Here is a 12,040-nt window from a genome sequence, read left to right on the forward strand (position 1 = left end):
TTCGTTTACTAACAGCTCAAGGGAGTTTTTCTTTATAGCATCTTTGTGATCAGACTTCACCAGGTAATGACATACCAGAAGAGTAGTGCAAGAGGCACACATATTTGTAAGAATCAGGTCAAGAATCTCCTCTTGTAGGTTAGTTTACTAACAGCTCAAGGGAGTTTTTTCTTTATAGCATCTGGAAATTTTCGAGTATATCCTATAATGGAAGTATAGGTGTCCCATTTTATTAAAGTGTAGTTAAAGTCATCCAAAATAATATGCTAATAGAGAGATCACTTAGAAAAACTGTGGCGGTGGTGCTGGGGTAGCGTTGTCACCTCACAGTTAGACGTTGCCCGTTCGATTCTCAGTTAGAGCGTCTTCTGTATGGTGACATGCATGAATGGGCGTTCCTTCATTGAAGGTTGTGTGTTAGGCCCGGCAAGCCAGCACGTAAAAATCTACTGCCAATCATTAGTGGACCGGAGTTCTGCTGTGGCGACCCCTAACCGGGAAAAGCCGAAAGACACAAACAAAGGGAGATCACTTAGAACACTGAGGAATCTTACATGGTCATTAGAGGCAAAGGAGGTGCTCTATAACAAGCTATTCACTTTATAATTAATCCTATCTAGACAGATTTGTAGTTCAAATGGTACAGCTTGAGTTCAGCTCCAGAAGGATGTGCCTGAAGATAATCTGTTCCTTCATAAATATGGAGACTCTACCTAGTTGACAGCAGGTCTGAAGACATGAAGAGCACAAACTGCGGTGCAGAGTACACTATTTAACATTTAAGCCAGGTCTTAGTAACCGTGCAGAAGTGGATGTTTCCCAAATGAAGCAGTATCTCAAGATCAGGAAAGCTATTGTTTGGACTTCTGGCATTGAGGAGAGCCAGACAAATGTGGTCTAATTTTGTGACTAATGTTATTCACATTGGAGTGTCCATCAGATGAAATTTGCCTAAAAAGGCATTGAGGGCAGCAAAGGCTATAGCCAGTATGACAAAGGCTGTTAATGAGAAGTGCAGGCCATCCATAGTAATGCAAGCTGGACTGACATGCATCTCTTCACATGTCAACACATGCTGGATCTCCCTGGAATGATACCAGATTTTTAAGCAATTATTGAAACCAGTTATCTTTTCTTTACATCTAGATATCAGGTGGAGGAAGGATTCCACTCAGGACCAATGTATTACCTGCACTTGTAACATGCATGGAACATTCTGACATGTCTTTCTGCATGATCCTCAGGGTTTTTACATCTCAAGCTGCTCTCCCCTGCATGTACTACTGCTATGTCATAGTCATATCTGTCAAGAGTTAGGGTCCTTAGGGCTCTTGTAATATCAGGAATCATGGCTCCTGAAAGACAGCTCACTGTAACCTTCTCCTTGTCCAGCCTTGTGAGTAATGAGTCAGTGTGTCTGACAATTGAATTATCTCTTACTAAAACATTTCTGTTGCTGCTGCTGGTAGGTATGCATCGGATAGATGAGTGGCCTGACTTTTGCTGAAACCTAGTATTCTTACTTCTAGGAGGCTTTGGGTGTTATTTCTTTACTGCCTCAGCATACAACATTTTGGTGTGATTATTTAAGGTTTATGGCAGAGATGTGACAAATGTTTTGACAGGTGCCTACTGAAAAAGGCATTATACTCAATGATTGGTCTAATAGGTGCTGAGTACAGAGGAACAATAATGTCCTTGGATCTGAACACTATACCCTTCAATATAAGCTGAACATTTAAAAAGGACTTCCTTACAATTGAGGATATGTGGTGACCAAAGAGCGGTTCATTGCCAAAATAGGTTCTCAGATATCTAACAAGGTGATTAGTTTTCAGGGGTTGTTATCAATGTAGTAGTGACTTTTTTTGAAGAAGTCTGCCGGGTTTACTAGATAGGAGCTGCCCTTGATGAATCCAAACTGGGTTGGGTCAAGAATCTGTAGGTCAACTATATCCATATATATTAGTTCTGTAATGATCCTTTCAATAGCTGGTCAGGCTTATGAGTCTGTAATTGCCCAGGTCTGTTGTAGCCCCACCTCTGTGCAAGGGAATGGCTTTTGCTGTTTTTCATTCATCCAGGATAAAGCCAGCTTTAAGGCTAATGTTAAAAAATATCTTCTGTGGGGGGTCTGGCAATTCATGTTTTAGGCTATCCAGTGGGAAGCCTGGTATATTTTCTGACCTCATAGACATAGTGTTCTTGGCCTTATATAGTGGCTTGAGAACTTGTTCTTGGGAGTAAGGGAGGGTAGATATGGGTATTTGATCCTAGAATATTAGAGGAGGAGAGAGGTGGTGAAGTTGGAGTTGAATTTGTTCACTAGTAGATTGGCTATGTCCTCTGGGTCTGGGTACATGAGATCATGTGCTATTAGCTCTGTACAGTGCTGGACATTTTTTTCTGAGATTTCTAGTATAGTTAAAGAAGGCTTTAGGAATTGTGGTTATCTTTCAGCTGAGTTGCTATTTTTACCTCATATCTGGCTTTGGTTGATTTGATCAGGATTCAGAGTTCCTGGTTTAGTCCAGCAAGGGTTTGGAGTCTGGCTAAATGTTTAAGGTGTCTACCTCCTAGGCACAAGGTGCAGGATTTAGGCTTGGAGAATGGTATAATGGTTAAGGTGTTTACCTTGCAGTCACAGGGTACAGGGTGAGTCTCACCTTTGAAAAGGAAATTGTCTAGGCTTAAAAAAAGCACACAAAGGCAGCTAGCCTAGTACTTACCTATGAAATTTCGGCTTCTTGTGAGTTAGATTTATTTTTGTATGCAATGAGTTTTTTTTTTCTTTTGTTATGGAACCTGTGTATATTAGGGTTCCACCATAAGGGTTTATTTTTTAATTTTAAATTGTAATTATTTTTGAGTGGGACAGATGCATTTATACAACTATTTGCATGTGCATTTAACTTGGCAGTAAAGGATTCTATATAAGCAGTGGGATTGTCTAGGTGGAAGGGGGGTTGAATTTAGTCAGATAATCACTCAGTTTAAAAAAAAATAGCCTTTGCATAGTTTCTGAATGCTGAGTTATTGGAGGATGCTTCTGGCTTCAGTCTTAAGGTAAATGTAACTGACTTGTAGTCCAATTTGACCAGGGAGGAGGTTATAATAGGCAGGGAGCAAAGCTGTTCTATATTGGGAAGGATGAAGTCCAGGACGGAGTGTTAAGATTAAAGAGTCCATTTGCAGGTAGATTACAACACTGTCAAAATCCTTGTGAATAAGAAGAACAGTGAATACATACTTTGAGGTCTATAGTACTTAATGTCATAATCAAAGCCAAGAAGCTATGAAGATGTACTCTATAGACAATATCAGCCTGAGAAGCTGTTTACAAGGGTGGATCTTTGTTAATGTGCAAAAATATTTGGGTTCCTATTACGAGAGAGAAGATTCCTTTAGGCGAATATGAAGACATCGACCCGTATTGCGCAAAGTACGTAAACTGCGAAAGTTCAAAACCGCAAAGTTCGAAATGTCCATTTGTTTTGGTTGGCCCGTCTGCAGTATAGCTCCGTAAGGTAAGTGTGCGATAGATAGGAATTTAGTGTTAGGATTTGGGTTAAGGTAAGTGCATAGATAGGTAATGTATGTAAGAGTTAATGTAGTGTTAGAAGTAGGTGTTTTTTAAATGTATGTATGTGTTTTATTTATTTTGTTTGGGTGTATATGTGTAGGGGAAGTGTGCGGTAGTTACGGACCTTAGGGTTAGGGAGGGGTTAAGGATAGTGCATAGTTAGTTGTGTATGTGGGGTTTAGTATAGTGTTGGATGTAGGGTTTTTTTTAAATGTATGTATGTGTTTTATTTATTTTGTTTGGGTGTATGTGTGTAGGGGAAGTGTGCAGTAGTTACGGACCTTAGGATTAGGGAGGGGTTAAAGATAGTGCATAGTTAGGTAGGTAGTATGTAGCGGGTGGTGGGGTTGGCCAACTATTACAGGTTGATATTTTTTTTCCGCAATTTAGTGCGTTCGGGATTTTTGTGGTTCACGGTAAAGGGGTTGACGTTTAGGTATTCGTGCTTAGGGATTTTCGCGCTTAGGGATTTTCGCTTTCGTAATATAGACCCAAAATATTTCTGTATGTGCATTGCAATGTCAACATAAATACATAAGATAGTCCCATAGTCAAACATTTCACTTTCTTCAATTAATAGTGCTCCCATATACATGCCCCACACAGTTTTATTTGTAAATTTAAGCTTTTCTGTGGGGTGTTCACTTTCTTTTAACTACAATAATGGGAACTCTGCATGCAGATACTACATGATTAGTAAAGAGTAAAATACTTACCAGTAAATACTGCAAAAAACAAACAACAGCAAAAAAGCAAAACAAACAATAACAGTGACATGTGGAAGAAGCTAGCAATAAATAACAACCATGTGTTTATTCTGAGAAATGCAACCTTGCAAGACTGACATCTTTTAAACTATTTTCTTCTAAATGTCAGTGTGCATGTTTTCATGTAACCTTGAAATAGGATGTATTTTTAGTTTCATGTTGTCTAGTCATTGTTTTCCATCTTACCACCTCCCATCCTGATATACACTATGCAGCATTATGTCCAGCAATGTGAAAATAAATGACTGATATACTATATTGCACAGCACTGTTTTGCAGACTGAAAGTAAATCTTTATTTCTATGCTTTGCTGTGTCCACTTGTGACTGAAAGTAACGAGTTGCTCTCATGTGCTTCCTTCCCTATAATGCTGTAATAGCTCTACAGTTAGCACAATACAACAAGTTAAGTAAACTATTTCAACACAATAGTGCTACACATAATTTTTTGCATTCTTTTGCATGACACCATTTCAGCATATGCTTGCCATTTGGTGATCAGACAAACATTGATAAAGTTTTTACTTCTAGTAGTTTATTTACTAAAATTGAAGATGAATTTATAATGTCATGTCCTTTATCTGACCACAATGCTATTACATTTATATTAACTTTAAAGCCAAGTAATTTGATTTGCAATCAGAGAATCCCTGCTTATATAGTAAAATTAAAAGGCTTTAAGGAATGGTGTCTAAAAGAAATAGATCAATACATTGGAATTAGTAATAATGGAGAAGTTTCAGAAGTAATTCTCTGGGATTCATTAAAAGTTTATTTATATGGAAGAATTAAAAATTAGTACAAATGTAAAAAAAAAGAGTGGGATAAGGAGTTGATGGGGTATACAATAAAGCCTACATGATAATTTTAACCGTCTGCATGTCGCGGAAAGTTTTAGATTCAGTAAACTCTGCTTAGCGGCATGCAGTCATGCACAAATACAGAAACTTTTGTGGCATGCAAATTACAGCATAAGTAACTGTATGCTAATGAAGGAAATCAACACAGTGGAGTGATTGAACAAGCTGTAAAGTAACCATGTAGAATCCGTGCTTGTGTTGGCCATGTATTACAAAGTTTTCCGAATACAGCCACGCAAGGGAGTCTACATGGAAACTAAAGCAAGTAATTGTACATTTGTACAGAACAGACCCTAACATGTAACCCCACACACATTATGACATTCCCAGACATGTTGGTGCTAGAAAATTATATTAACAATAGCAACAATTATGTATTAAGTGCCATGACATAAATGCAGCTTTGCACCCCACCCCCAAATGAACAATGTAAATGTAACTAATGTAGAAAGCTAAAAGTGTAAACCCCATGAATCATAGATACCAAAACCTGCATTACTCTGTGCAGATATATACCTGAGTAATACCCTTCCATGACTGTATAACACTGAGATCACCTTCAGTTTGCCTGCCTACACAGTTACCAACCGTGTAGATTCAGGGCTGTCAGCATGATGAAAATGCAAATGAGGTCACAACTCACTAGAATTGCTGAATCCCAAAAACTCGTAACCTTGTAGGGATGTTCACTTCATACAGGCACTTCCACAGTGTTCGTGTTGAATGCATGGCAACAGTGAATGATTACATCAAGGAGTTGTGTCAGGTTACACTTACAGAGGTGTACATGTAGGTCTGTGAAGTGTAAAAGTGCATGTAACCAATGCACAATTCACAAGTTATGTGTCATACTTGTTCCCCTTCACAAGATCGAATGGCTGGAAGCTCGAAATTCATAATCTCGAGACCAGAATCTCAAACTTCCATTCACTCAAAATTGTGAATGGGAGCCTTAGGTTTAAAAAAATAAAACGTTAACTTACCTTATTGCAGGGGGCCAGGTCCCTCTGTACCTTAGCAGTTTAAATGTGAATGTTCTATGACCACACTATAGTGGAGGAATGGAAAATCTTCCTTTTTGCGCTTATGCGTATAGCGCGGAATGGGAGATTTCCCTTTCCTTCACTATAGTGCGATCTCGGAGTAAGTATAATTAAGTAGGGGGGTGTGGGAGTGCAGGGGGAGAAGCCCCCCTGCGAAAACATTTGAAAGGTGTTATTTTTTTTTATGTCCCTTTCATATGTTCGAGCTTCTTTAAATTCGAGAATTCTGGTTTCGAGTTTATGACTTTCGAGTTTAGAGAAATTCGATCATATAAAGGGGAATCATCATACTCCATATTGTTTATTAAAATGTATCATATCTGTCTGCGGTAAGTTAAAATTTATTTTTTAATTTTCCTCCTTGTTTGCACAATGTGGTACTTAGAGCACTGGGGAATGATGCAATGAATTGCAGGTTTCTCGGTGCTTGTCCTACAGCTATTCCTGTGGTAGCATGTGTATGTGTAGGGCTAGAGCATAGAAGGTCCTGGGTTCTACTACAGGGTCTGCAACCTTTCTTCAAAATTTTGAGCTGAACAGGCATGCACAAAAGTAATAAGATCCCCTGTGTTCACCTTATTTTAGCATCAGTGCAAGCAGAGGCACATTGGTGTGTATCGTGCACTAATGGGCAATAACAGAGTTTCTATATTCAGTAAAGTAGTAGATGTTTGCCATAGGTGCAAATGACAGCATAAGCAGGGGATTTTTCAGTATGGTTGAGCTGTTTATTATTCAGTAAAGTAGCAGATATTTTTCATAGGTGCAAATGAGAGCATAAGCAGGTGAGTTACTGTATGGTGGAGCTATTCAACAAGCTATAAAGCATCCATGTAGCCTACATTTTGTTTTTTTCCTGCATACTTCAATACCATGGGAGTAGACACAAGGAAATTCTAGGCCTGAAATAAATTTGTCTCAAATTGCATTTACAAGGTAAATCCTACACCTAGTATGTATTCTGTAATAATATTATGGCATATCCTTGCATATCTTAATTTGGAGCAGTAATGAAGTGAATAGTCATGGATTTGTACAGAAAGTACCTTAACATGTGACAGCAGACACTTATTTTACTTAAATGTGTCAACTACTAAGGTTTTCTTTCTTATTACTCTCGTTTTCCATTGCACTTTTTTTGTGTGATGTGCTGTATAGCACAAACAGTGTAAGTGGGTAATGGCTGTATTTATTGGGTTTGTGCGAAGGGTGGCAGAATACCTATACCTACCTTTCTCAACATTCTTGTGGCAACAGGTGTAGGTGCAGGACTGACATACAAAGGGTCCTGGGTTCGAATACACTATATAACATATAGTAGTATTTTTACTGATGTTAACAATGTGGCTCATGCTTGAGCATCTCTTACCAGTGTGAAAACAGGCATAACTTGCATGCGTGAACACTTTGTTAACCATCGCACAAATCTGCTGCTCAATGCACTATGGAACTGTATATATGATGCTTTCTTATTGGTGTTTATTATCCATTTCCTTTGTATTACATAAACCTACACCTGGAAACATTGCAAATGCAGGGCACATTCTAAGTATACATCATATATTCCCAAGACATACATGTGTGGTCCTCCCTCTAACAACCAGGAGAATCTTGAGGGCTGACCATTTTTTACACACATATATCAATCATACTACAAAGTGCAATATATAGGTAATAGATTCATAGGTAAGTACTAGGCTAGCTGCCCTTGCAGGCCATTTTAAGTCTTGTCAATTTTCCTTTTGCTTCTTGAATTAACCTATCCCATTTGCTAGTGCTTCCTCATGGACAGGGAGAGTCAGTGGTGCTGACAACCTTGCCCTGCTAAAGTCAAACATCCAACTGTACTCAATAAGGGTACTTGTGTTTTTACACAGCTAGGCTTGTACACACTTAGGCCACACTCTATAGTTTGGCTACTGGCCTCAGATGAACCTATGAATCTATATGCCTATGCAGACCTCCAAACCTGTTGTCCCCACACATGGCCTGCTGATGTCATCTACCATAAGTTAACCCATAACCATGTAAAAGTTAGACTTGTGCCGTGGTGCTTGCATAAAGTACTGAGTTCTGTAGTCTGTATACTTAGATAGGTAGGGGTTCTGTTCTCACTGCAGTTAACTGTGTGTGTGTGTGTGTGTGTGTGTGTGTGTGTGTGTGTGTGTGTGTGTGTGTGTGTGTGTGTGTGTGTGTGTTCATGAGTGTGTATATATGTGTATATGTGTGTGTGTGTGTGTGTGTGTGTTTGTGTGTGTGTGTGTGTGTGTGTGTGTGTGTGTGTGTGTGTGTGTGTGTGTGTGTGTGTGTGTGTGTGTGTGTGTGTGAGTGTCCAGCCAGAAGAGCAGGTGTGTATCCTGCAGTCACCTCCCCAATCCCATAAGTTGACAGTATTTTGATACTTGCACCTGCCTACACATACATTTCAGGAAGGCCTCCCACCTTCTTATCTCCAACATACATTGCTGATGTCATCCACTATAAGTTGACCTGCAGACATGTAAAAGTCAGTCTTGTGCCATGGTGCTTGCATAAAATGATGGGTTCTGTAGTCTGTGCACTTAAATAGGTAGGGGTTATTTTCTCCTTGCAATTAACTCAGTGTGTGTGTGTGTGTGTGTGTGTGTGTGTGTGTGTGTGTGTGTGTGTGTGTGTGTGTGTGTGTGTGTGTTTGTGTGTGTGTTTCTACTCAGAGTAGATGTGCTATCCTATAGTTACTTCACCAATGGCATGGCTTGACAGTATTTTGATACCTGTACCTGCCTACATATCCATTTCAGGAGGTCTCCCACCTTCTTCTCTCCAACATGCACTGCTGATATCATCCACTATAAGTTGACATGCAGCAATGTAAAAGTCAGACTTGTACTGTGACGCTTGTGTAGAGTACTGTGTCCTATAGTCTGTGTACTTAAGTAAGGGTTCTGTTTTCACTGCAGTCAACTGGGTGTGTCTGTGTCTCTACTCAGCAGAGTAGACATGCTATCCTACACTTACTTCTCCAATGGCATGGCTTGCCAGTATTTTGATACCTGCACCTGACTACATATCCATTTCATGCAGGCCTCCCATCTTCTTCTCTCCAATATGCACTGCTGATGTCATCCACTATAAGTTGACCTGCAGCAATGCAAAAGTCAGACTTGTGCTATGGTGCTTGTATATAGCACTGCGTTCTGTAGTCTCAGTACTTAAGTATGGGTTCTATTCTCCCTACAGTCAGGTGTGTGTGTGTGTGTGTGTGTGTGTGTGTGTGTGTGTGTGTGTGTGTGTGTGTGTGTATATATCAACTCAGCAGGGTAGACATGCTATCCTAAATTTACTTCTCCAATGGCATGGCTTGGTAGTCATAGGTTCATAGGTTCATAGGTTCATACTAGGCTATCTGCCCTAGGGCATTTATAAGCCTAGCCAGAGTGTGTTTGGCTTTCGCCACCCATTTTAAATGAATTTTGCTATGCCCTTTTTCGAGGTTAGTATACTGTGCCTCTGTCTAACAGTGACACAGAAGTGATACCCGGGGTAAACTTACAATCTCCCATCCACTCATCAAGATTCCTCTTGAAGAAAGTCAATGAGGGACTCTGCCTAACCTGGACTGGGATTTTATTCCAGAGTGAATGGAGCCTCTGGGTTATGAATCTATCCCTCCAGCATGTCCTATTTATTTCAGTGCTGAGGTTCAAGTCTCTCGAGCGCGTAGCTCAATGGGATTTGGATTTTCTGAGGTGCAGCATGTTCATTAATTCCAGGTTGGACATGGCTTTATACGTCAGGCACAGATCGCCTCTGAGCAGGTGGTATGCCACTGAGTAGAGCTGGAGTGTCTTTAACCGGGCAGCATTTGGCATCTGTTTGAGCCCTTTGATCCTCTTGGTGAGGTACTTTTGGGGTCTTTCCAGTTGCTGCAGGTGTCTGGTAAGGTACATCCCAAAAGGGGCATTGTACTCAATTATGGGCCTGATGAGGGATGAGTAAAGAGGCACGATGACTTCCCCTGATCTAGATGTGAATCCCTTCATGATTAGGTGGGCTATATAACATGTTTTTCTAACCACTTTGACCGCGTGGTTGTCAAATGAGAGATTGCTATCAACTTGGGTCCCCAGGTCCCTAATTACTTCTTCCGTACTTAATGGATTACCACCTATGAGGTAATTTGTGGGCACTTTGTTTTTGCCAAAGGGGTTTTTGGCATTTAGCTTGAGGCCATGGCTCTGGCACCAGTTGTCTGTTTCTATGAGGCCCTTTTGTAGGATGCTTGTGTTGGCTGGAGAGTTGATTATGGCACCCAGTTTGCAGTCATCTGCGAACTTGGTCAGCCACAGTCCTTCCGTGTTGGCCTGTACCACCGAGAAATGTATACCGAACAAGAGAGGTCCCAGGACTGAGCCTTGTGGGACACCACTTGTAACTGGTTTGGAGTCTGACATGGCTCCAGCAATTCTAAGCATGTGGGTTCTGTCCTTGAGCCAGTTTGCAACCCATGTAGTGACATAGTGGTTTATATTTAAGCTGGTGAGCTTATCTATAATGCCCGAGTGGGGTATTGTATCAAAGGCTTTTGCGAGGTCCAGGTAGGCTGTGTGGACCACCTTCCCCTCGTCAATGGCCTTGGTGACTGTTTCAAAGAAATTGTCCATGCTGGTGTGAACGACCTGAGACGTACCTCCCTGGACTACAAGAAAAGAGACATAGAGGAGCTCTCTGATTATGTAGCCCAGGCAGGTATGACCCTGACCCTGAGCAGTATCCTTCCTTCACCAAGAATGATGCCACAATATAGAGACAAGATGATCAGCTTTAACAATTGGCTTAATGTCTGGTGTCATTAAAATTGGATCCAGTGTCTGTCTGCCTGGGATGACATGCTTGACAAGCCACGCTGCTTCACAAGGGATGGCTTGCACCTGTCACCCCTGGGATTCCGGATATTGGCTAAGGCTCTTGCCACCCCCATAGTGCCTTTTTTAGGCAAGGCTCAAATTCTAAACCTACCACCCTAGAAAACAAAAATGGGAAGAAACTGAGGGTAATGCTGCTCAATGCCAGAAGTCTAAATCTCAAAATGCACGCACTCGAGGCCCTTCTCAGTATGGAGAACATCGATGTCTCTGCTGTAACTGAAACCTGGTTCAAGGCTCCTGAGAGCACCCCGGCACTATTAGGTTTTACCTCATATCATGCGTTCCGACCCCAAAACCTGGACCACACCACAAAAGGAGGGGGTGTATCCATATTCATAAAGGATACCCACACCTCCAGGTTGGTGGCAACGCACGAAGCCTCGGAAACCATCCAGGTGCAACTAACCATAGGCAAAACTGCTCTACAAATTGTAGCATGCTACAGGCCACCCTCTCAAACTCAGGAACCCCACACAGCCTTCCTGAAGACACTGGAGGGTATAAATGTATCTCCAAACACCATCATATTGGGTGACTTCAACTACCCGAATATAGACTGGGAACATTACTCAAGCCCTAACTTTCTAGCCCAACGGTTCCTGGATTTCATAAATTCAAATTCCATGGAACAGCTAGTCACTGTTCCCATGAGAGGAGAAAATATACTAGATCTCATTATCACAAACATGGGGACAAAATGCTCCACACCGGAAGTATATCCCTCATTGGTGAGATCTGATCATAAACTAATCTCACTGGAAATCCACATCCCGCCCCCACCCCAAACAAAAAAGACCACAGTGAAGAACTTCTCTAAAGCAAACTTCACACTACTCAAGACTGTTGTGGTATCCTTCAAGGCCCCTGAGCCAGAGGAAACC

The sequence above is a fragment of the Protopterus annectens genome, chromosome 1.part1 (assembly GCF_019279795.1).
Source record: "Protopterus annectens isolate FY-2018-M chromosome 1.part1, PAN1.0, whole genome shotgun sequence".
Classification (NCBI taxonomy): Eukaryota; Metazoa; Chordata; order Ceratodontiformes; family Protopteridae; genus Protopterus; species Protopterus annectens.